The sequence below is a fragment of the Acomys minous genome (genome assembly GCF_964271855.1).
Source record: "Acomys minous genome assembly, chromosome: 12".
NCBI classification, from domain to species: Eukaryota; Metazoa; Chordata; class Mammalia; order Rodentia; family Muridae; genus Acomys; species Acomys minous.
This window is the reverse complement of record NC_140493.1, coordinates 27,317,844-27,344,361: the sequence shown is the minus strand read 5'-3', so window position 1 is coordinate 27,344,361 and position 26,518 is coordinate 27,317,844. Positions and strand designations below refer to the sequence as shown.

At 52.2% G+C, this 26,518-nt stretch overlaps 1 pseudogene across 1 annotated transcript in view; it reads right to left on the bottom strand.

Moving 5' to 3' along the window:
• Nucleotides 1-26,518, bottom strand: part of LOC311579076 (large ribosomal subunit protein eL37-like) — a 219,457-nt pseudogene that overhangs the window by 78,765 nt on the left and 114,174 nt on the right. The window contains exons 6-10 of the transcript XR_014783680.1: nucleotides 24,357-24,548; nucleotides 24,105-24,241; nucleotides 23,545-23,651; nucleotides 18,843-19,064; nucleotides 18,298-18,426 (exon numbers count right to left, since the gene is read on the bottom strand). The product of XR_014783680.1 is annotated as a large ribosomal subunit protein eL37-like (transcript). The remainder of the gene's footprint in view (nucleotides 1-18,297; nucleotides 18,427-18,842; nucleotides 19,065-23,544; nucleotides 23,652-24,104; nucleotides 24,242-24,356; nucleotides 24,549-26,518) is intronic.

The window sequence follows — 26,518 nt, the reverse complement described above, 5'->3', positions numbered from 1 at the left end:
TAAGAATTCAAAATGTATAATGCATGGCTGGATTTGTTCATGAAATCATCATGTTTCGGTCTATTTAGAGAAAGAAGGCCCGATAGGGATGGGAACTTGTCTCTATGGTTTTTTTTTTTTAACTTAACTTTTTGGCAGGAGAAGGAGGCCAGATGAAATGTCACAGTCAGAGGTCAGGCGTCAAAGGGTAGCATAAGCAGGAACCCTTCTATTTGCCCTGACCTCAGTGTTCTCAGGCCTGCTACAGAGGGTGAAATGCTGGTCTCTGTGCATAGGCAGATGTCCATCAGTTTCAAATCAGGTACCCTGCTCCCTGTTCCCACTCTTGCCCAGGTCTCTCTCACTTCTCATCATAGGGATCCTATGACCACTGTCACCCTGAGGTCAGAGTTCATGCTAAAGCGTCTGGCTTCCTATCGCTGCAGGCTTAACTCACATTGCCGGATCCCATAGGACAAAGCTAAGCTATTGGCCTAGCAGTGAGGCCTTTTGGGCGTCAGCCCCTATGAAGGGCCTGGTTGGTGGATGACAGTGGGTACAACTTTATGTATGCATTCACCTAAAGACACTGTCCTACTCAGTGTTCTATTGCTATGAAGAAACACCAGGATCACAGCAGCTCTTATGAAGGAAAGCCTTTAATTGAGGTTTGCTTACAGTGGCTGAGGCTTGGTCCATTATCGACATGGCAGGAAGCTGAGAGATCTACATCAGATTTGCAGGAAGCAGGAAGAGAAAGTCACTGGGCCTAGCTTGGGCTTTTGAAACCTCAAACCGCGCCCCCCCCATCCCCTGTGACTACTTCCACCAACAAGGCCACATCCCCTAATCCTTTCAAATAGTGCCACTCCCTAAGCATTCAGATATATGAGCCTACGGCATCCAAACCACCACAGACATTCACTTAGGACTCTTGAGTCTCTTCCATCCCCAGTGCACCCTCCCCAGTGTGTGGCTGTTGTCCCGCCTGGAGAATCATGTACCATCGACCTACCATTATTGATATTTGAGAACAAGCTGTGTCTGGCTGTCGGGGCAGTTCATCCGTGTCCCAGGCACCACTCCAACACCCAGAATCATACCCAGAATCATACTCCCTTACTCTGTCTCACTCTCATACCTGATCCTACTGCAGGTGCTCCTGGGGCCCTGGCTGGCCATGGCTACAGATCTACTGGATGCCAAGACTTGATACTAAGGACAAAAATCTTAGAGCAGGAGGTAAGGATAGTGTCTCCCTCCAAAGCATTCATGGAAGGGTTTGTGAAGCAGGATTTGAGGGGCAAGGAAGAGGCACAGGTCCACGGACCAGCCAAGGCACTGTTGGCAGAAGCACCTGGGTAGGGAGTCGGAAATGAGTTCCAACAAACAGATGCCTCCAACACTCAGCAGGATGATGGCATGGGAGAGTAGGCATGGACCCTCAGATGGGATGGCTGGCACCATCTCTTTCCCTGGGTGGCCTCTGGCTCCACCCCCTAAGCAGAGGTCAGTACAAATCCACAAGTTCTCGGAGACTCAAAGGACTGAGCATCTCAGTTACCTGTCTTATCCCTGTACCTAGCTAAGTAGGCAAGTGGAGTCGGCATTGGTGCCAGCAGGGACTTGACCCTGGAAGTCATCCCTTAGATGCTGGGCATGGAGTAGACTTCTAGGGCAGGAGTATCTGGGGCACAGATACTCAACCCCTGCAGAGGAGTCAGCCGGACACGGTACAGGTGCCCAGAAATGACCTGACGACTGCACAGTAGGGACTCAAGGCTCCAGCTGATCACGGGAAAGGGGAATTTCATGGTCATTCAGTGAGGGCTGAAGCAGCAGATGCACATAGTGGGACATGGCTGGGAACTGTCACAACCAGATGTGTACAAGAGACCCAAAGGGCCTTTGGTCACCCCCTGCTCCTCCGTTACTCCTAACCACTCCTTACCTGTGGACTTCCAAAAGTGGTTTGTGGGGCACTCATCCAGGTCCCCGGGTCACCAGAGATCTCTACAGCTCCCATCCCAGTAGGCTCTCCACATCCCTTGCCAAACCCGTCCCCTTCCCTGATGGCCTTAGCCTTCTGCCCTGTCAGCCTGTCCTTTTCCACTTCTGATCAAGCTCTAGCCCAGCGTCGGATAGAGAAGGGTGGCTGGAGGAGGCTAGGGTTGACCCTCGCCTTATGCTTCCAGATTCATGGGAAGCAATTCGCAAATCTTAGCAAAACTTCTTCACTGCCAGTGAAGCATGCTGGGGTTGGACCCTCCTCTGTGCTCCTGGATCTGAGTAGGTGTTTGCTGAGTGGCTAAAGAACCTTAAGAAGTATACCACTTGCTTTTTTCATTGCTATAATCAAACCCTTGATGATGATGATGATGATGATGATGATGATGATGATAATAATAATAATAATAATGATAATAATAATAATAACGATGATGGTGGTGGTGGTAGTAGTAGTAGTAATAGTAGTCATAATAGCAGCAGCAGCAGCAGTAGTAATAATAACTTGAGCAAGAAGGAGTTAGGGGGGCTCACAGTTTGAGGGTACACTCCATCCTGGCTCAGAAGAGGTGGTGGTAGAAGTGTAAGCCAGCTGGCCACATGGCATCCTCACTCAGAGAGCAGAGAGAGAAGAAGGAAAGATAATGCTTGCTTTGTCCCTTTTACTCAGTCTGGGATCCCAGCACAGTGGGTGAGTCTTCCCACCTCAGTTTACCAGGCTAGACCCTCCCTCATAAACACACCCAGACGCTTGTCACAAAGGTGGTTCTAGATCTTGTAAAGATTCAATCGGCACTCGGCATCACAGCAGGGGTGTAGGCAGATATGGTGAGTCCTTTAAAATGTGTCTTGTCTCTAGGAATGCCCTGAGAGTGTTGGCAAAGCACTTCCCAGTGTCCAAAGAGTGGGCAGAACTGCACATCGTTGCTGAGGAAAAGACAATAGTAATATCCATGACAGGCAAGGAAGCAGGACCTCGTCGGTCCACTCCTGCTAACCCTTGCTCTTTTGGTGAGTACTGCTAGCATGTTTCCTCCAGCAGAAGGGATCTCTGGATGGCCACTGTCATCACCCTGCCCTTGGCACCCCTTGATAACATTACCAGAGCCCTTCAGGGAGGGATGGGGGACCCTGGATGTGTCTAGAACAAGAGGCGGGACAATGGGGTCACAGCCACAAACCAAAGTCTGAAGACATCCTCAGAAGCCGGAGAAGCAGGAAGAACCTCCACTGGCCTTGGGAGGCATCCAGCCCTACCCAGGCCGTCTTAGGCCCTGAATGACCATGTTGTATCTCTTGGAGCCCAAGAACCACGAGAAATGAATATGCGCTATGTGAGGTCGGGATGTTGGTGGGCAGTTTTGGCCATTTGTCAAGCAGAAAAGAGAACATTAGTGCAGTGGCTCAGCCTTCTCCTCAAGCCCTCATGGAAGAAGGGGAAGGAGGTGCATTAGCCTGGGCTACACCCAAGAGTGACCCCACCCCAGAACCAGCATGTAGCTCTCTAGCAGCGTCCTGGCCCAGTTGCTGATGGTGATGACATATTTCACGCCAAATATTAAAGATGTTTTGCACGGCAGATGTATTGGGACATTGAGAATGGTTGAAAGTGTATCTGCCACAGTAACAGCCAAGCCCTGTGCAGACCTCAAGAATCTGGTGTGTGCTGGAGAGAAACGGAGAGAAATTTCCCCTTTTGCCCAGTTCATCAGAGATGCTTACAGCCTCTCAGCCAGAGGCCCTCAGCAAGGACAAGTATCCTCTCACAGGACCTGGCAGGTCCAGGAGCTTCTGCACCTCACTCCAGAGTCTTGGCTGCAGAATAGCTTGTGAGTGGAAAAGGAACAAGGGAAAACAGTGAGTTCCTATGGCCAGGGCAGTTTACCCCATACACCTGCTCACACACTGAGCCCCGCACCTGCTCACACACTGAGCTCTGCCTCTTGCCCACACACTGAGCCCTGCCCATTCCACACACTGAGCCCCACCCCTACCCATACACTGAGCCCTGCTCCTGCCACACACTGAGCCTTGCCCTTGCTCACACACTGAGCCCTGTTCCTGCCACACACTGAGCCCTACCCCTGCTCACACACTGAGCTCTGCCTCTTGCCCACACACTGAGCCCTGCCCATTCCACACACTGAGCCCTGCCCCTGCCCATATACTGAGCCCTGCTCCTGCCACACACTGAGCCTTGCTCCTGCTTACACTGAGCCCTGTTCCTGCCACACACTGAGCCCTGCCCCTGCCCACACATTGAGCCCCGCCACTGCCCATACACTGAGCCCCCCCCCCTGCCCACACACTGAGCCCTGCCCATGCTTCACATACTGAGCCCTGCTCCTGCTCACACACTGAGCCTTTGCTCTGGTCATATGCTAAATCCTTTTCCCCCGTTGTCTTCTCTTCATCCTATACAAAACCTAGGTCACAGTCCTAGCCCCAAACTGAGCCTTCCTTTTCACAGTTTGGTCCCTGACCCTAGTAACACACATTAAACCTAGGCCTCAGCCACAGGCTGAACGCTGAGCCTCTGCCTGTTCTCATTTAGGTGTTGATCTTGGGAGGGAGAAATCCCCAATACTCTCTGGCCCAGGCCTACTGAGTGGTTATGGGCTTGGCCTGGTAGGCTCTGGCATCCACAGCACACCCTTGTCAAGTGCTATGCAGTCTTACAGCCATCCTTTGCTGCCAGGCATGGTGGTGCATATCTTTAATTCCAGCAAGGAGGCAGAGGCAGGCGGATCGCTGTGAGTTCGAGGCCAGCCTGGTCTACAAATATAGTCCAGGACAGCCAAGACTACACAGAGAAACCCTTTCTCGAAAACCAAAAAACAACAACAGCCATCTTCTGGTACTAGAGGCCTTTGCTTTGCCACTGCGTCCTGACAGGTCAGGGCCCTCACCTCCCCCCCCCCCAATACACACACACACACACACACACACACACACAGAGTAGATCCTGTCCCACACTGGGACATGTAGACGCTGTTGTATACCTGTGTGTGAAGCAGAGCCCTGCAAGAGGTTCACTTTGGGCATCATAGGAAGACAAGGTTGGGAAGTCAGCCTGTCTGGCTGAGCAGCCCATATCTCCTCCTTGGCTGGATGACACGGGGTGTGATCATGGTGAATGGTGACTGTCAACCTGACAGAGTCTAGTATCCCTGGAGAGACAACCCTCAGCAGATAACTGTGAAGGATTTCTAGAGTGGGTAAACTGAGCTGGGAGGACCCACCCTTAAAGTGGCAGACATGTTAGCACAACTCAATCGTCTAGGGTCCCAGACTTAAAAACCACCAACATTCATCTCTCGCTGCCTCCTGACAGTGGCTATAATGTAACCAGCTGCCTCCCCTGCCGCCAGCCTTCTCCATCATGATGGACTATGCAATCAAACCTTGAAACAAAATAAACGGTCCTCTCTCCTCCATCAGGCATTTTGTCACAGTAAATAGACAAGTAACAGACGCACAAGGAAAGTTGTTTAACTTCCAAGCTGGGTTTATCCTCACTGCAGGAAGATGATGAAGTGCTGACTCAGAGTTGGGGAAGGTCACTGGAGAGTGCCCAGGTCATCAGTGGCAGGTCCAGCCCTTACAGCAAACCCCGGCCTCTGTTCCTAGCCCCAGGATTCCCCACATTTCCTTCCGGCATCTTGTTCCCAAGCCCACTTTGTGTCCTTATATCCTTCCTAGGTCACCTTCCCATTCTCAGCTCTTAGGGTCTGGGAATAAGGCCACACTGTGACCCACATGGTAAAGGGCTAGCGTCACAGCCACCTACCTAGGTTCATAAATCTGCCCCATTCCCCTCAAGCCAATACAAGCCAAGAGCCTGAAAATCCAATATATTTCATTTACAAGCTGGTCTATTACCCAATTCATAACAGATCTGTCACCCAGAGGGATCAATGCATCCGGAGGACGCCACATACATAACACCTATGTGTAATTGGGTTCCTGTTCCCTGGCATCTCACTGTGCTGTGGGACCCTGGGGAGCCACTCACCCTCCTCAGCTGCGGGTAGAAGCAGCCCAGAGGTACAGTTGGGGAGGGGTCTCAGGAAGTCCAAGTGGGCTGGTCACTTGGTCCCTGCCTTTCTGGCTCTGCCTAGTGTCCCGGGCTGGCCAGCATGGAATCCCACCATTGCACATGTCCCCCAGGGCAGTGCTTCTAGCCCGTGGGTGACCCAGCCAGCTCATTACAGTCAACATGATAGAAAGTCACAGAGAGCCACGGTCCTCAGGCACCTGCAGGAATTACCCTGCCATCTGCTCCAAGCCCAGAAGAACTTCCTTATCCTGTTTGATAAGATGGGAACCTGAAGTCCCTTCCCCTGGTTGACCCTCCAGCAAGACACCAAGCTGTGCCTTAAAGGGAATGGAATGGCAGTCTTGGATCTGCCTGGTATGAACTGATCTACACGGATGCCAGGCAAGCAGGGGAAGGAGGGTAGAGGTACACATCAGGGCAAAGCTGCACAGCTGGCCTCAAGTCCAGCAAGCAAGAGTGCTGTCTCTGATAGCTGTCATGTTTGAGGGACAGGAAAGAAATGGGTAAGAACCTGTCCCAATGTCACTGTGGCTGTGGATGGGGGCTCTCTCGTCCCCTCCGGGTTCCTGTGGCTCAACGTCCTAGCCATCTGACTTGGGGTGGCTGTGTGGGGCAGTCCTGCAGGCCGGGTACTCCCTCACCCCCCATTCCTCTGGAAGCCTAGGGCGAAGCCTTGGTGCTCGGGGCGCCCTCAAGCTCCCTCACTCAGTCTCATCCCTTCTCACCCTGCTATTGATTCTGATCACAAATGTGACACCCAGTAATGGAGGTGGCACCTCAGCCTCCTGAGGATCTATTTCCCAAAATAGGAAAAAAAAAATGCTCATTGTGCAAGAAGTTTTTTTTTCTTTTTTCAGGCTGAGATGGAGGTATCGGGGCCGCATGCATTTCACACAGACATGTATCTATTCTTGAGGCTGACACATAAATAGGTTTAGGGTCTGGAAAGCAATATGTCCTCTTATCAGGACAGGATAGAAGGAAATATGGCCTTTAGGACTCAGAGATCAGGATGCTGGGGTCGATCAAGCAGCAGCTAACCCTGGGCAAGTGAGGTGTCCCTGTGCCTCAGTGTCCCTTATCTGTCAACAGGAGTTCATTTATGTGAGGACAGGCATCTGGCCATCAATAAAGACTGCTCAGGCTGTAATCTTTTTGAAATTATTACAACATTGATTTAATCTGTGGGGATGCAGGTTAAAGGCTGGCGAGATGGTTGCACCTGCCAGCAAAGCTGACAACCTGAGTCCAACCCTCAAGGCCCCATGGTGGAAGGAGAGAACAGACTACCACAAACTGTCCTCTATCAAGCCGTGGGATGTATGTGCGCACATACACAAAAATTAATTTTTGAATTTTTTTTTTTTTTAAGAATAGAGAAGTGACCGTCCAGCTTTGGCCATAGCCCTTCCCATACTTTAAGCAGATCAGAATGTCACAACTCACAGGCAGGGAAACTGAGGCCCATAGATAAGAGTTTGTTCAGTGGCACCACTTAGACACTCAGAGCTCACAGAGGATACAGCTGGTCTTCTGAGTGGGAGTCTCCTCGCAGGCACAAACAGGGCCTCCTGTCTCCCTATTTGTTCTGTTCATCCTGAGCCCACCAGATCCCACACTGGTATCGGGAGCTTTCTGGGGCCTCGGGTGCATAGAACTGGCCATTCTGGGAGAAGGACAGAGGGAAGTAGAAGCTGTGGAGCTGGCAAGTGCCTGGCAGCTCCCGAGCACGCCATCCCCAAGCTATGGCAATCCGTTATCCTTCTCAAAACTGATGAGGGCGAGCATGAGGACAATTAGTCTCAGAATTACTGGTGGAGGAGAACGGTAAGAGAAAAATAAATTAAAAAGAAATCCATTGGAGCTTCAACTGTAATACAGTGTATCATAGTCAATTGAATCGCAAATACAAGCTGGTCCCTTGTCGATTGATTTCAGCGAGTAAACAATTTAGGTATTTAAATTGGCAATTTGAGGGGGAAGGAGGCGGAGCTGGCTGGAGAACTGGAAGCATCCTACTCAAGGTTGGCACAGGCCCCAGCTGCTCCTCGGCTGCAGGAAGCTCCTGCCTCCTGCCCGGCAGCTGGGTGCTCCACCTAGAAGTCTTCAGAGACCCCAGTCAGAAGCATGGCCTCCCGACCCAGTTGACTTGCCCATCTCTACACTGCATCTCCCACATCACACTTGGCTTCTCTGTTCCCATGTGTGTGTCCCAGCACTGGAACATCAATGGCGGGGGTTCTGCTTTGCTTCCTGAGCCACATTCACAAGTGTGGGGGGACTTTAAACGGTGGAGGAAAGAGCTAGAGGGAAGAGTGGGGAAATGGATGAAGGATAGAGAGATAGATGGATGGGGTACAGGAGAGGAGGGAGGAAGAAGAGATAGAGAGATAGAGGATATATGTTTGGGGAGATGGTGAAGGAGTGGAGAGGTGGATAGAGGAAGAGATGAAGGGATAAAGGGAGGGATGGAGAAATAGATGAAGATATAGTAGAGGGAGGCAAGGAGGGAGATACAGAGAGATGATGAAGGAATATAATGGAAAGAGGATGGATGGAGAGATAGGGAGATGGTGGGTGGGTGGATGGATAGAGAAATAAAGAAAGGGATGAAGTAAGGATAGGAAGGTGGAGGGACAAGGGAAGACGGAATAGATAATGAGATGGAGGGCAAGAGAGTGGTGGATAAATAAATGGATGAGCAGGAAGAAGGACAGACAGACAGACAGACAGAGGTGGGGTTGAGGTAGATGGATGAATGGAAAGACAGACAACGTGAAAGGCTGTCAAGGCTGATGGGTATTTTCTGAGTTGCTATCAGCAAGTAGCCATATCTCATCTTCAGAAACACCTGGGCCTGCAATTCCAAAACCTTCTTTAAGTTCTAACTAAGAAACCACTTAAAGTCAGGAAGGTAAAGTGATGTGGATGCCTGTAGATCTTGGGTCTCCTGAGCGAGAGCTCTCAAGTCCAGGTGCTACCCCCGCAGGCCAGCAGGAGCTCCCTCTCCACACAGACTGCTCCCCTCTGCCTCTCATCCCCTCAGCCTCCATCTCAGAGGCTGGCAGAGACAATATAGAGGAAAGAAGTGTTTACACTCAAGTTCACAGTAACAGCTCTGCCACCCAAGAGGAGAGGTGGACAGGCTGGCAGGCAGTGGTCAGGTGTACAGCTCTGACTATGAGAGCGAAAAGCCTAACCATGGGACCTAAATAAATGGAACCCAGAGGGCCTCGTGGGCCAGCTCCAGTGTACTGTGGCTGGAATTCTAAGGGCCATTCACGAAATAGCCCCCACTGTTGGAGGATGGTCTAATGTATTTTGATGCTAATTACTGCTTGTTATCTCTGCGACCCACCTTTTGATTAATAAAAAGCCATCTCACCTAGGCAGGGCAAAAGAGATAGGTGGGGCTAAGGTTCCTGGGCTTAGGGAGAGAGAGAGAGGAATCCTGGGAAGAAGAAAGGAGAAAGAAGACGAGGAGAGAGTCCCAAGAGGAGAAAGAAGAAGGCTGCCATGGGTTAGATGAAAGAAAAATACGTGATAGGTGTGGATGGAGATTTGGCCCAGATGGAGAACATTAGCAGGTATTAGGGATTATGGATGAGAGGCAGCTTAATAAAAGTTATTAGAAGCACATGGCATGGCACTGGGGTATGTGATACCTGCCCCACTATAGGAAGTAGTTTGGAAGATTACTGTCTGCCCTGCCCCAGGTTAACTAAGCCTGTTTTAAATTATAACAAGTGTCAGTGTCTTAACTGATTGCTAGCTGGGCATACTGATAATACTATTAATACTGATAATTTAAAAGCAACATCCCACCACACTGGGAATGCAAGGACAGAACTTGGGGCTCAGGCTTTCTCACTATACTCTCTCCCACACAGAGATGGAGTGTACGTCTTCTCCCTGGAACCTAGAGGTCTTACAACTGTTTCAACCAAGAAAAGTGTGAGGGGCTAACACCAGGCTTCTGAGCCAAGGCCACACGAAGCAGGCAGAGTTAGCAGGGCTCCCTTCCTGGAATGCACCCTCCAGTTCTCCAGCCACCAGGATGTGAGGAAGCCACTTGCAGAGAGACTACCCACAGGTCCCAGCTGGCAGCCCGCCTCAGGCAGGAGGCGTGGAACCCTCAGATGGGTCTAGCCTTTGAGTCACCCTAACCAGTGCTAGGAGAAACAGAAGTCAGCTGTCCCATACAGTACTGCTGAAATATACAGCAAGTGAGCAAAATGGACCCACTTTATCGAGACTGTTTGTTACGCACCATACTGACTATAGAATATAGTCCCTCAGCTATAGAATAACGTTTCTGCCATTTCTCCATTCCCTATCCTCAACATAACTCAGGTTATGGTAGCATCAGGCTACTACTGATACTCAACCTTATGGTTGGTGATATGGAGCAAGGGTGCAGGAGCGAGAGGAAGGCATGAGACCTCCTTCCTTTGGGGAGAGAGTGTGTGCAGTGCAGTCCTTGTATTTGGTTGCTAGCCTGAGTTGTACCATGTTAGGTGAGGGGCATGAGAATCATCAGTGATGTGAACACAACACATAGGAGGACACACACACACACACACACACACACACACACACACACACACACACACTACCTGAGGTCTCCTGACGTCCTCAGGGAGCCAGGTCCAGCAGACTTCCCCCCAGCTTGTGAGTCTTTGGGGCTCAGTATGGCTTCTTCTGGGAGCTCTTCCACAGCCTCAGGATTTTTCCTCATTAGGGCTGTGGCGGGGCTGACTTCTGCCACTTATACCAGTGGGTTCTGGTTGAAACCAGCTTTGAAAGACTGAGCCCAGGCTGAAGAGTCTGCCCCTAGAATGACCACAGGCCAGTCAGCTGGCCATGTAGAGGGCCACATGGTCAACTGGGTGGGTTAGGGTAGAAGAGGCTGGTGTGGTCAGCTGGACGAGTTAAAGGGGGCGGAGAATAGGGCTCCCCTCAGCTGTGGGAGCAGGAGGCTGGTGAGCAGAAGGTTGGGTAGGCAAGAGAGTGAAGGCCTGGATGGGGCAGAACGCAGACAGAGGGAGAGATGGAATAAGTGAGACAGAATCCATGAAAGGGCTTCTGCAGGGGAAGAAGTGGCACAGTCACCCCCAGGCCCTGACAGGGGTTCCAGGATGACGTCATCACACAGGACATGGAAGAGAGGAATACCCATGGGCCTAGCTGTAGGAGGAAACTGGACCCTCCCAGAGAGTTCAAGAGAGACACTCAAGCTTCCCAGTGGCAGTTATAGAGACAGTAACTGAGTCAGGGTAGGTGGCTCTTGAGGTGAGAACAGCCAAAGGATAGAGGAATTGCTTAGGGATAGAAGGGGGTTCAGCATGGCGAGGCCTGCCCTGTGCCCCAGTGGCACCAGCCATGGCCCTGCCCAGCATGGTACCCCCACATTCAGTCTGCCCCAGCAGGATGGGGCTTCTCAGGTAGTATCTCTAGGGAGAACTCTGAGCACATGGAGACCTCTCTAGGGAAGGAAGCCAGGCTTGAAATACCCAGCTACTTCCAGGAGGCCCAAACTCCCACCGAGCCAGCTTCTACCTCCCTGAGCAGAGAGGACTCATCCAAGATCCAAGATCATCTGCCTGGTCCTCGCCCCACCACTGCTTGGGGACAGGGAATGGCAGATGCACGCTGTAGTGATCTTTCCAGAACCTGGCTGGCTGGCTGAGGTGAACAGGAAGTGTGTGGTGGGTAAGCTCAGAGAGGAGAACCTGGCTGCCTGGTTCCCCTGTGGTCACCTTAGGCCATGGGGATGTACAGGTCCTATGGCTGCCACTGACATGACAGGACTTTTCCTGTTCAGTCCTTGCCTCAGGTGGCTCAGCTGGGGCCACTACAGATGAGGCGTTGGCTCTATAAGTACTGAGGTGAGTCAAGCAGTCAGTCATAGAACTTCTAGATGGTGAGTCCTGTAGCAGAATCCTTGTGACGGCTGTTGCATAAAGGATGCGAGGCCCAGCCAGCCAGGTGACAGACTCTGAGCTGTATGTTCTGCAGGCCCATGTCACAACACTCCCACTGGTACCTGTCACCTCACAGGCAAGGAACCAAGGCTTGGTGAGGAGAGGTGGGCAGGCTGGAGTAGGACTGTGCAACCCTACACCACCCATTGCCAGCCAGCCAGGAGGGCGGGAGAGTCTATGGAGAGGAGAGAAAGCAAAGACGAGGCTGCACAGACCTGCGTGCCCTGGAGAGGGACTCCCACTAGGGCAGCATCTCTGATGAACCTGCTGGGTACCACCTGAGGCTCTGCCCATCTCCATCCTCCTCCTCCTCCTGTCTTCCATCACAGCACTCCTTCCCCCTCTCCCCACAACACACATGTACAAATGGTTGTGCGAGTGCACGTGCACACACACATGCACACTCACCCCACTCCCCTGTACCCATACTTCCAAAAGAAATGCACAACTCACTCTTGGTTTCTACCACCAAACTTGCCTGGCCTGACAGTTCTGGACCCAGCGTGTGCAACATGGGGAAGTGCCCCCGCCCCCCAGAACTCTTGGCCATGCCAGGAAAGCCCACCTCACATTAGTTCTCATCCTCCAAGAAGAGTGAGGTTGCGGCCAGAATCCAGCCTGACTTGATGATTCCTTGGGGGAACCTCTGTGGTCACTGCTTGTGTCAGCCTGGGCCTGAACTGTCTGCACACCAGATGGGTACCCCAGGTTAGGCGCTCTCCTATATAGCTAGACAGCCACATGGCTCTGGGCCTCCTGCTGCTCCAGAAGGGGTGGGGGGAGCTGAAGGTCATCCTGACACTCCTGGCACTTTAGGCCGGAGGGGGAGGGGTGCTGGGTTTAACATGGCACTAGCAGCTGTGCTTGTCAGCACTGTCCTGCCCTGCCCTCCTGCTGGCCTTCTCCTGAACTTCTCACCTGGCAAACCTGCTCCTTCAGATCTAGTCAGAAGTGCTGACAGTGCAGGGGCTCAGAGAAGCCAGCCTCAGTACGGGTATGCATCCTGGGGTACACCGATCATCCTATCATGAACCCAGACCCTTAAGGGTCCCAAAAATCACTTAAACAAAGGCAGAGCCGTATCCATCTTGCTCCCCCCAGCCAGGCCCACAGCCACTCCCCGCTGGCATGCCTGCCTTCAGTGCGCCATGCCCTTCCCTGTACCTCCTTGTGGATAAAGTTCCAGCGCAGCAACCTCCACTTAGAGACCTAGGACACAGACAGCCACAGAAAAGAGAGCTGACAATGGTCACTTTGCCCTGCAGGTCCAGGCTGAGCTGGCCCTGCCCCTCCCTCCAAGGAGCATCACAAGCCTGCCCACAGCTGCTCCTCTCAGCATCAAAGGCTGGCATGTCCTCTACCCGCCCTCACTGCCCCAGCCAGCTCCTCACACCTGCAACCAGGAGGTGTAAAATCCAATTTGCTCCTGACACCTCCACAGGACACCCTAGGGCCTGTGTTTCTGCTGCTACCAAGCTGGGAAGGTGGCCAACAGCTCAGGCTCGGGGGTGTCTTCCCTTTGCCCACCTGTCCCCTACCTCATAGTGTCAAGTTTCTCAGGACCTTTGGGACAGAAGCAGCCTAGAGACGCAGCATTACAAAGCTTCGAAATTCCGAAGCCCAGAACTGAGGAAAGCCGGCTGGACTAGGGTGTTAGATCCTCTCAGCGGAGGGGAGGGATGTGAGAGCTAAAGGATGAGACACCCACTCTTCTTCAGCTTGAGCAGCACCGCGTAGACTTGTCTAGGAAGTCTTTGGAGGGCCACAGCTGACACCTAGGACAGGCAGTGGGCTCTCCGCTGTACCACAGAGCCTCAAGCAGCTGTGGGAACACAACAGGTCCAAACGCCTCTACTGTCCTTTCCCAGTCCTTTAACCCACTTCTACTGATCCCCAAGGTCACCTCAGGGCAATAAGGTGTGAGAGCTGGGCCCAACCTCTATAGATTCCCCTGGTGAGACTGGGCTTCTCCTGAATCCTCAGGATGGACCCACCCATCAAAGCCAGTGGACCCTTGGAGCAATAGGACATAAAGACTGTTCTCCCCCATGGGGGGCTAGTCATGGTATGAGAAAAAAATAGCTGTACAGGCCAAGTGTCACACTGCAGGTAGGCTAGTCTCCTGTTCCAGAACAGCCATGCCAGGAGATACACCATTACACACACACACACACACACACACACACACACACACACACCGCTCTAGCATTATCACAAATGCACACTCACTCAACCCCTATATAGTGCCACTCTCTGGTCCCAAAACCCAGTTCCTAGGGAACAGCTCAGTCCAGCTGTTTTCCTGGTGTTAGAGGTTGCCCCCAAGGGAGAGGGACAGTGCGGCCTAACTGCTCTCTACCCTAAGGGCATCATGATAGCCAGGGAGCAGGCCCTGTGAGGAGTGGCCTATCACATCTCTCTCATCTGCCTTTTTAATTTAATTTTATTTTTATTTTTTATTTTTTTGGTTTTTCGAGACAGAGTTTCTCTGTGTAGCCCTTGGCTGTCCTGGACTCACTTTGTAGACCAGGCTGGCCTTGAACTCACTGTGATCTGCCTGCCTCTGCCTCCTGAGTGCTGGGATTAAAGGCATGTGCCACCATCGCCTGGCCTCATCTGCCTTTTTTCAGGTCTTCTGTGTCAGTCCTGGAAAGTGTCTGTGGGGTCTGCCACCCATGCCCTTCTTGCAGTTCCTGTCCTGTCCAGCTGGCTGCTGAGGCCCTCAGCACATACCTGTCTGGGACTGCAGGGGTCACTCACATAGCCCTGGCCATGTCCCCCAACCCTGCAATCCTTGCTACAGTGTGGGTGGTCCCTCTCTGCTCTTTGCCATGCTTACTTTGTCCTTTTGCAGTGAATACACCATGTCTGCCCCAACCATTAATGTCCCCTCAATCCTCAATAAAAGGCCAGTGGAGATAAAATGCCATTCGCTAGCTGTGAGCAGAGATGGCTAGAGATGACAGTAAGCAACAATTCCCTAAGGCCAAGAAGCCTCCCTGGGTCTTTGGAGGAGGACAGAGTCCAAAGGAGTTGGTGATTCACCCAATAGCTGGTTCCTGGAGCCCCAAACACTACAGAAAGTAAGAGGACAAGGGTTTGTGGAAATCAGAGAAACAGACACACCAACCAGAGGAAACCCAGAGGAGGTGACAGAGCCCTACAGAGGACTCTGGGCTGGGGCTGAGGTCAGATGATAAGAAAGGATGACGGAAGGAAGCTGGACACTGAGGGCCAGGTACTGAGAGCTAAGCCAGCCCAGCTACCTACACTGACACTGTGGGGTTGGAGTAACCAGTGTTAGCCCTCAAAGAAACAGCTCCTTATGCTGCCAGCTTGAAAACAGCTGTGCCCCTGAAGGGGTAACAGAGGGGGTGCCTCTGGCTAGCAGCGCAGGGAGGGGTGTCATACCAGGATGTGAGGGTGCCAGGGACCCAGATGTTCATTGTGAGGATAACGAAGGGTCAAGAGGGGCCGCCTGTCCTCACCTCTACAACTGTCCCTGTCTGGGAACCATCTCGTGAGGGAGGACAAGAGAAGGGCTCTAACAGTGGGAGGCCCCCATATTCCGTGCAGAGGCCCCCACCAGCTCCATCCTGAAGCACAGAGTTACCTGAGCCCTTCCTCGGCCCAACCGAGGTTGAATCTGGGCTTCTTCAGCACATCACTCTTGTCAATCCTCCCATCTAAGCCACTCTCACTGGATGCTGTCCCCTCCATGGACTAGTCCCCAATTGTCCTCAAAACTTAGTCTCCATGGGAGACTCTCCCATCATCTGGCCTCAGCCCCAACCCAGGGTCCCTCTGTGGGGCTCTGTCACATCAAGTCTCTCTCCTGAGCCTCGGCGGCTGGATTTCCTCTGTCTGCTATGTTTGTTTTTCTGATCCCCACAGATTCTAGGATATTCTCTAAAACCTACTTCCTTCTTAATGAGGCCCTCAGGGCCTCTGTTCAACACCAGCCCACCTCACTCCTCTCCTTGCTGGGCTTGGAACAGATGTGTATCCCCCCCCCACCCCCATTCCAAGATGAACCCTAAGCCCCAAGGAGAGGATGTCAGTGGCAGGACTTGGAAAGCTTATGGGTCAGGTAGCGCGCTATGTCCAGAGAGCACCCCACCTCTTCCTGTCGCGTGGAAACAAGTGGAATCAGCTCTCAGCAGACCCTGCCCTGCATCACCTGGTCTCACTTCAGCTGAGCGATGCCCAGTAACTATCTGGGTTCCTAAGCTCCCAAGTCCATGGCCCTTTGTTGTCACAACCACAGCTAATGGAGACTCACTTTGGGCCTGAGCTAGGTCCTGACTCACCCACCATGCCTCATAGTGGGTGCCGGCCTCACCAGGCCAGACAGATACCATTTTTAAAGTGAAGATTATGTGGCTGGCTTACGTATTCCTAGGCCCTGGCCAGGCCTGGTATAGACTAGCTCTGAGCAACTCTTACTATAGAAGTGGCTGTGTGACTGTGGGCTGGCTGGCTGGGCAGCCTGGTAGGAGGTGATCAGGAATTCAGCTGCACTCAGGGACCCTCCCCCACTTTTTAATGAGGATGGCCCAGGGAGTAGGATGCCTGAGGATCGCGATGGCCAGTGAGGCCCATGAACACGTGTTGTGATGACAACAGATAGGAATCAGAAAGGGTCAGGAGACTAGGAGCGCTGGATCTGCATTGTCCTTCTGCCTCATTATCACGCCCTTCAGACTTAGCCCTGAACTTAGAGACCCTCAGACCCTTCCCACTTCTTCTCAGCCATTCTAGCACCTTCCCTCCTCTTCTGCTCCTACATCAAACGGAACTTCCCTGGTACTCGGTCACCTGACACCCCCTCCACACACTGGAACTTCCAAGCAAGGGCAGGAAGTAGCCCCAGTGTCTTAGGCATGACCATAGCAACTCTCATGAAGGAGAGCATTTAACTGGGGTTTGCTTGCAGTTTCAAGGTTTAGTTCATCACTAGCATGGTGGCCCAGGGCAGACAAGGTGCTGGAGAAGAAGCTGAGAGTTCTACATCTGGATCCGAGGAGCAGGAAGAGAGAGAGAGAGAGCCAATGGGCCCGGCTTGGGCTTTTGAAACCTCAAAGCCCACCTCCGCTTGGACATACTTCCTCCAACAAGGCCACACCTCCTAATCCTTTCAAATAGTGCTACTCCCTAAGCATTTAACTCTCTGAGTCTGTGGGGGCCATTCTTTTTTTAAAAATATATTTAATTTATTCATATTACAACTCAATTGTTATCCCATCACTTGTAGCCTCCCATTCCTCCCTCCCTCCTGCTTTCACCCTATTCCCCTTCCCTAGGTCTAAGACTGAGGGGACTTCCCTCAGGGCCATATTCCCCACTATATGGCCATGGGCTCTCTCTTATTCAAACCAACACACCAGGGAAGCCTGGTCTGAGAGCTAGCTCTTCATCTGCCCCCAACCCTCTTACCAAGGGTAGACTAGCCCTGAGCCTCACCATCCTCCATAGTACATGATCAGTGCTCAGCTCACACCTCCAAACTAGATTTGTAATACCAGAAAATTCTGTATGATTGAGCAGCCTGTCCCTGGTAGCTGTGCCAGGCCCTGGCTAGGGACACAGAGCTAAATTCTCCCATGGGTCCTGGGCAAAGCACCCACCCTCGGCCTGCCATGGCAAATGGCTTGAGGGGAGAAAGAAGGCTCTCCCACATCCTTCAGACCCAGCTATGCCCTTTTCCCACTTCCAGTCACTACTGCTTCCAGTTTCTCCAGCCCCTGGGCTGACCCCTGACTAGACCGTCTCACCATCTTGGAGCAAGAGCAGCCTCTGGCCTCATCACCACATCCCCCAGCCCCAGGAGCTCTATGGCTTGATCTTTCCTCTGCAAGCTGAGCCACAGCCATATGGCACTTAGACCTCTGGACAGGAACAGATGGTCCCATTCTTGCAGGACACACAGAAGAAAGGTCAGGGCATGGCTCGGGGAGACAGAAAGGTGAGGCTTGGGTGTCTTGGCTACAGTTTCTAAGGAGCTGCAGGGTGCCAGGGACTCAGTCCCAGGAGACAAGTGACAAGTTTGCAGAGGGGTGTATGTGTGTGTGTGTGTGTGTGTGTGTGTGTGTGTGTGTGTGTGTACATGTATAGAGGTGGGAGGTACATACAGTGCTGTCCTCCCTGTCCGTCCCAGGACTGTGCTCACCTCATGCTTGCCCCCTTGCCTGAGAGTAGCTGAAGCCAGCACAGTTGGAAGAAGAAGAAGAAGAAGCAGGCAGTAAAGACCGAGCACCCCATTCCTACCTGACCAGGGCCCAGGTGTTCATCCCTTCCACATCAGAATGTCTCTTCTCAGTGTTTGCAGCATACACCAGCTAGACAGTAGATCTTAAGGTGGCCAAAGATGCTGTCTCTGCACTGGGGAGATGAAGTCTGAAGAAACAGGGTCCTTGAGTGAATTCCTGCCCCTGGGAACAGTGCTGACACTATCCATGGTGCTAAGTCTTGGCTGCCAGAGACAAAAGTATGAATGGGGCCTGTGGGAACCAAAGCCATGGCAGTATATTTGTGCAGGGGCATCAAAAGTGAGCAAGATACCAGTGAACCAGCCACACGTCAGCTGTAACTGCCCAGTGATGCACAGTGGGGACCATGGAACCATGGAGTCTGCCATATGGGGTGATTCTACATCTAGGACAGTGTCTGTGATTATCAGTGTTTTATGTGACTACGGAATGCATGTATAATTGAATGAATGAATGAATGAATGGTGATGAAGGAGAGACATAAAACCCAAGTGTCCTGTTTTCTCCGGGGTAAGTGGACTCAGAGAGGTCCCAGGGACTTACCTGGGTTTCCCCAGCAAGCTGAGGTCAGAGCTCAGAAAACAGGCCACCTGCATTCTCTTCTCCTTTGTTTGCATAAGGATGAGTTTCTCAGGCTTCTGCTGCTCTGGCTAGGGGAGGTCTCTGCGGCGATGCCAGCTGTCCCTTCTTTGTTCCCAGGCTCCTTCATATCTTCAAATCCCAGGGGAGAGTCGGCTGTGGCATGGGGGACTCTCAAAAAGATGGCTGCCAGGAAAGTATACATTAGGTGCAGCTCCCAGAATAAAAGACAACAGGCTAAACTTTGATAACCAAGGAGCCATTGGTTGACTATTAAGACACCCCTGAGGGTTTCCATTGGGCGTGCTATGCTAGATGACTTGTTCTCTCTCCGCCCCCTCTCTGAAATCCAAAAATCACTGGACATGTGGTGTGAGGCTCAATCCCAAAGCAATGGCTCGCAAAGGGCAGGCTCCGCCCAGTGTTTCTTGGAACGCACATCTCTGTCCCAGCACACCAGCATAATGAGGCATCCACACTGAATACAAGGGCTGATTCACAGAGAATAGCCAGAAGCCATGACATGGCCAGGTGCCAAGCCAGGGTCCTTCCTGGATTCTAGCACAGGCTGTGTAGGACCCAGTAGAGCCATCTGAGGGTGTCACCCATCTCTGGATCTGCAGGGCCTATCCGGCCCTTCCTGCTCTGGCCCCAGCCCTTGTGGCTCTCATAAAAGGGTTCCACTCTCACTGCAGAGATGGTACCTAGCTCCCTATACACCCTCAGGGCCTCTCCTCTCCAGAGGGAGAGCCTGCCCTTCACCCACCTCACCATCTGGAGAACACAGAGCCTTCTGACCTCTCACATGAAGGGTCAGGACTGACCCACAGCCACATAAAAGCTCAGGATTGAGTAACCAGGACCAGGCTCGGTGTGTGAGCTGAGCCAGGGTTCAGTGTATAGCTAGGGTCAGGGGTCACAGGTGCTCAGGTCACACTCAGTGTTTGCCCGTCGTTTCTCCATGTGTAGGGATGAGCCCGTCCATGGGCTCCCTGGGCCGCCCCACCAGGGTTCATGATCTTCTTGAATCACAGATGCCACACAGAACTTGAGCCTGGCTTGTCAAGAGTCTCCGGGGCCCAGTGTTCCACAGGTTAATGTCTTTCTTCTCCCAGTACATCATCGTCTTGTCTCACCCATCATGCTGTCAGGCGGCACTGGGTACTCAGCCTACTAGGGAGCCTCAGCCACCAGAGAGATGTATTCGGATGGGCAGGTAGGTATCCAGTTTCGTTGACAGGGCCTTATGTGAGTTTGGGTGAGACTGGCAGTCTTCCAGGCTCCGGACTAGTGTGCCTGACTGTCCCCCTCCTGGTGTGGCTCACACTTGCTCCTCACCATTGGTGAGGGAAGACACTGAGTCTGCAAAGAGGAGAGTGAACACATTCTTATTCTGCTATCAACACCCTCCAAAGAGCTTATTAGAAATTAATATTTAATTCTCTTCTGTGGATTTAGCTTAATTATTCAATTTATTATTGCAATTACTGAGAAGCACCCGGAAGCAAAATCGCTTGCTTTGAACGGAGGAGAGAGTTGGGGAAGGGGGGGGGTTAATCTTGCCGAGTACATCCCAATTTTCAGAACATTCATTTTGCAGCCTTCACCTCAGGGATTCCTCCTTGTGTCCCTCTGAAGTCTCTGTTGCTGCAGTTAAAAAAAATAAAAAATACAAAATAAAAAAAAAAACCTTTTTCCCCCCTGTCAGAGAACACTAATGCTATTCCTGCTTTCTGAGGGTTTCTTCCTAGCATCTATGGGGGACCCTGAAAACAAGGCCCTATCCCTCCCTTCTGCATCATTTTCAAACTAGCCAGAGAAATAAAAGGGGGGAATGAGGAAGAGGTGGTAGAGGGAAGAGGGACAGGGAGGACAAGACAGGACTTCTGAGCTGTGTCCCATGTCCTCATCTCTCCTTGCCCAAAGGAAGGAGCAGGCTCAGTTGACAGATTCTGACACCAATGCTCTGTAGAGATCAGCAAAGTGTCCCTGTTACCTAGGTGGCTGTGGGTGAGCCCAGAGCCACCACCTAGCACAGAGAAGATCTGCCCTGAGCTTGGAGCTAGGGACCTATCCCAGATTCCCACATTTTTTCCTTCCTGATCATTTCCTGGAGGAGTGCAAAGGTCATGGAGCAGGCACAGGTAGGTTGGATGGCCTTGGGGACTGGGACCATGCCAGGAAGAGGAAGACGTGGTACTCTACTTCTACCCTCGCCATTTGGCTTTAAGGCCATCAGGCAACTTGACTGTGAGCCATCCTCCTGGTCACGCCAAAGCACAGTACCCACAAGACAGATAGCCCATGGCTGCTATGTGGCTGGGTGCTGTCCCATCTGCAGTGTGTGCTGAAAATGGGGCCGAGGGGTGGGTATGGCTCCTACCCTGCCTGAGGATTCAGAGCAGAAAATAGAATAGGGAGGAGGGCAGAGGTTAGGATAGGGGTGGTTCAGGTTTGATGCCAAGGACTTGGTAGTCAGCAGAGGGCCTGGGGTCGGCTTCTGGGTGGGGATGCAGGTCACTGGCCAGCCTTGTACAGTTCTCAGAATTGTGAGGAGCAAAGAAAGGTCAAATCCAGTCTGGGTATACACTTATACCCAACTGTACCACCAGGCTCTATGACCTCACTAATACACTATGGCTCTGAGTAAGCCAGGCTTGGAAGGATGCTGCAGGTTCCACTGCTCAGAGCCCCTCCAAGCCTGGTTTACCTGTCCTTCGCCCTCATCTCTTTCCAGATGCCCACTCACCCAGCAAGGGTGTTCTTAGTTGACAGGTTCCCCAGCCTGATGCTGGCTCCTCCCCGCCCACAGGCACAACAGCCTCTTCTCCTGGACACATCCCATGGTGCCCTTCAGTGTCCAGCCAGTGCTTACTCCATGGCACCTCTGTGCTGTCGCTTGGGCCAGTTCTTCCACCAAGACCCACACTTAGCAACCTGAAGCCTGTGACATGATCTGTATGACAGAGGCCAGGTGGGAACAAGGGGCAGACAAACACGGTTTTCTTCTCCACGACAGAGGGGAGCCATCATCTTCCCACTTTACCAATGAAGAACTCGAGGCTCGGCTAGAGGAAGCCACAGGGTTATAGACCTCCCAGGCTCAGGAATGCACAGTCTCCTACCTGTTTGTGCCCTCATGGGTATCCCTCTGTACACACTCTCTGGTCCAGGAGCTCTAAGAAGTGCACACGGGACCCAGGTGTGACCCTGGCCCAGCACCTGCCTACAGAGATCAGACCTCAAAGATGGGGACTGCCTGGCCAATGAAAGCATACTGATACTTATTTAGCACCGTGGCCCAACCCAGGATGCTTGGCTGCATACTGAAAGCCTGGACTGGTCTAGCACCTGCAAGCCATGGTCTGCAAGCCAGACACCTACATTCACACCACAAACCACAGTGTCCATGACAGCCCCATGACAGAGAGTCTCACAAGGCTGAGATGGAGGATCCTGTATTCTACACAGAGAGCAGCCTGGGTACTATCCTGCTTCTGTATACCGCCCATCTCCTCAGCAAGCCCTTCAGCTCCACTCAGAGTGACTTCCTCACCAAATGTGAGGGCACAACACCCCTTTCCGTGCCTGGTGGAGGAATATCTTCTAAACACATCATGAACAGAATTCTGGCTACAGCAGCTGACTCATGGCCAGCTCCCTGATTGACAGTAGACATCAAGGCCCCTACACTAGGGAACCAAGCAGATAGATGAGACTGGATGGGCCTGCCAGCTTCAGGCAGCCCACATAGGTGCGTAAATATGTACATACAGGTATAAGTACGCACTGCAGCATGTGGGGCTTACAAAGACCAAGTTTCTTATTGCAGGCTTCTCAAATAGAAATCGATGGCTGTGGGGTCGATATTTCACGGCTTTCAGAAAACATTAAAAATATGATTTGCTATGCACCTCAATTTAGCCCTTTACATTTTTGTGCTTGTGAAAAATACTTCATTGATCACTGCCCGGATACTGTAATTTTCTATTTATTGTAGCCCAGCCTGGCAACTCTCATGGGGAGACAGGGGCCTATAGATGGAGTGGCTTGTTCCACGCCCCTCACTCCCACCATACACTCATGGGCCCTGAGTGGGCTGAGCCAGGCCAATGCTTCAGTGTCAGGATGCTGTCTCTGGGTCCTGTACCTCATAGGAATTGTGGGCCATCAAACACCAACAAAGGGCTGTGTGAACAGAGGTCCTGAGGGTGAGAGCCCCCCCACACACACACACCAGGCTCACATCCCACTATCCCCACGCGGTATGAGCTGCAACACGTCAAGGATGGCCTAACTGGAGGCCAGTCTTAGACAGAGCATCCCTTAAAGTCGTGCCCAGAACTATCGTGTGTGTGTGTGTGTGTGTGTGTGTGTGTGTGTGTGTGTGTGTGTGTGTGTGTTTGTGTGTGTGTTTAGAGACCATTCTGGACAGAACTTGGAGCCAAGTCCAGAGTGAAGAAGCAGGAGTCTGCTGGGCATGCGGGACACCCAGCTTCCTCCCTCAAGCTGGGAATCTTGGGCACAACCCTTCTTAGTACCTTGGGTCTTTGTTAAAGCAGAAGATGCTGCCCTGGACTCCATGAGGACAGCTGATGCTTAAATCAAGCCAAGGTAGGCAGAGTCTGCAGTCAGAGGTCTGGCAAACAACAAACACAGCCCTCACCTGCTGTTACTAGTCTCCACCAGAGCACATGGCCCAACCAATCCTGGCTCCTCTGGCCGGTGTGTTTTCCCTTCTTAATCTCCTCATGGCTCCAGTCAGGTTAATCCCTAAAGCCACAAGTCACAGCAGAAACTGAAGCAGCCCATCCATCCCTCTACTTGTCACCTATCCATCCACACACTACCAGTCCAATGATATCCATTCCCTCATCTACCCACTCATGCATGTACTTGCCCACCCATCCATCCACTCATCACCCATCCATCTATGCACCAGTCCGTCTACCTACTCACCAGTCATCACCCAGGTACGCACACCTACCCCCATCCATGCAGTAATCCATCCATGTGTCCGCTCACCTACCCATCTATACATGTACACACCCATGCACCAGTTTATGTACCCACTCACCTCCCTATGCATCCATCCATCCAACATCCATTCATTCTTCCATTAATTCAATCATCCATTAGTCCTTGAATTTAACTATCCATTCCTCCATTCCTCCATCCACATTTCTCCACCCACGCTTCTCTCCATCCTGTCAGTCTTCTCTCTACCTGCCTCTGCGTGTGACTGCTACAAGGACAGGCTGGGAGAGATGGGCAGCCGTTCAGTTGTGGAGACAGGGGAGTTGGGAGGTCCTCTTGGGGAAGATGGGACTGGCCTGGAGTTGGGAATGGTGTCCACAATGAGCCTGGGAGGAAAACCAATGACCAGATAAGCGTCCTCAACCTGAGTCGATATCTTTACACCTGTTCTCCAGCCCCCACGTCAGTCCTGCTTATAGTCTAAGTATTAACCTTGCTCACCTGTGTTCCAGAGCCACGTACTGGAGCTCAGAGGGGCAGGACCTGTGTGCAGGTGTCACAGCAAGTGTGTGGCAGAGCCATCTAGGACTCTCTGTCCTTTGGTGATGTGAAGGTATACTGGTCCAGATAGGGCACCTTCAGGTGGAGACAGCACATCAGTCTTGGACAAGCTCCCAGCTGATGAGGGAACCCCTGAATCCCAGACGTCTTGGTAAGAGCAGGTTCCATATCAGGATGGTACCCATGGCCAGCTCCATGATGCTGGCTCACTGGCCTTGACAGCATAAGCAATACAGCACCTTTTCTCAGATGCTGGCTAAGTATATGTGGGAGGAGGGTCCTGTCACATCACATTGGCAGATGAAGTGATGGTTTAGAGAGATGATGTGGCCCAAATCACCACCTGAGGGATTATAGAGCCAGACTGCACCAGGAGCCTGGCAACCTAGTTTCATTTCTGTTGCTGTGATAAAACACCTTAACCAAAAGCCATTTAGGGGGAGAAAGGATTTATATAGCTTAAAATTCCAGGTTGCAATCCAGCACAATAGAGGTAACAGTGGTGGAACATGAACCAGCTTGCCACATTCACAGTCAAGAGCAGAGAGAAATAAATGCGTGCATGCATGCTTCCTTATGCTCAGCTCCACTTTCTACTTGCACAGTTCCGGACGCCCTGCGTACGGGATGAGGAGACCACGGTGGGCTGAGTCTTTCTACATCAATTAACTTAAGACAATGCCCCACAGGCATGTCCACATGCCGATCCAATCCAAGCAATCTCTCATCGAAATCCTCATCCTACATGGTTCCTGTTTGTGTCAATCTGAGAGCTAAACCCATCACTCCGGGCAACAGGGCCAGAACCTGGCTTCCTACCCCTTACAGAGAGATGGCACATTTAAGCTGGATATGCCCACAGAGGTGCATGGATCTCCCCGATACTGGTTTTCCCTAGACTGAGATGGCAGCCAGGGAGGCACTGCATGGATCTTCTAGTTGTACAGGGTTTTACCCTTAGCATTTTGGGAAAACAGAAAATTCCTGCCTGTCATCACTGTTCCTCTCTGTGACCTTGAGCGTGTGCACTTCTGGGCTCTGAGGGACCGGTGCTCAGAAACTAAAAGGTACGCATCCAGCTGCAACTTGATGTCTCTATGCCCAGCTCCAAAGCCCAGGCAGTAGCTGCCTTGCTTTCATGCTCTTTGTCAGCTGGTCAGTGTGTATGTGCATGCCGTGTCTTGCCTAATCTGGCACGCTCGACCTTTCTGGGAAGTTAGTCAGCAAGGGCTTCAATCTGTCACTCCACAGCAGGCTGTCCTCTGCTGTTCTGTGCCTGCAGTAACTTCCCACCTCCTTGGGTTTCACTGGGTAGGTGAGGGTGTCCCATGGGGGCAGGAAAGATATCCTACACCACGGGGACAGCTGAAGGGCCCCAGGCTGAAGCTGAGAATGTGTTACAAAGTAGCAGAGCCACAGATAACCCTCCTGTAGCATCCTCTGCCATGCCCAGCCCACCGCACAGCCTCCTCTCCAATGCATCCACAAACACTGGAGTCTTTCCCACCAACTTCAAGGGAAGAGGCGGGCTCCATGGTGACAGCAGGACCCAGGGGTGCCAGACGCACAGGCTCGAACATATGGCAGAGCAGAGGCAGGCCTTTGATGTGATCTCTGCAGCCCCCACCTCGCTGCGCCAGCCACACTGGCCCCTCCAGCCACCACAGCAGGATAGGAGTTGCCCACCAAGAGGATCTGAACTCCTGCAGCTGACCTATGCCCACACCGATGCCTCCCACCGCGAGACCAGATTGGGTGAGGCACCACCCGCTGTTCCTCACTGCAACCACCCACACCCCGCAGACCAGAGACCACAGCCCTGACACACAGCTGTGTGAAAGGCTGATATTTTCAGCTCCCTGCTGGAAAGGCACAAACCACATTCCTAACCTCAGGAGAGTTGAAGAAAGCTTGCTTCAGGGGGTGAGACACAAGGTCCTCCGAAATTCCACCAAGTCTAGCAGCACCTGGGGACACAGTGCAAGGGACTGAGGACCAGGTGTGCCTTTGATGGGGTTAAGTCTCTAAGGGAATGGGAAAAGCCCTGGAGCCAGGCACATGAGGTGCTGGGGAGAGTCAGAGAAGCCACAGCATGAGACCCA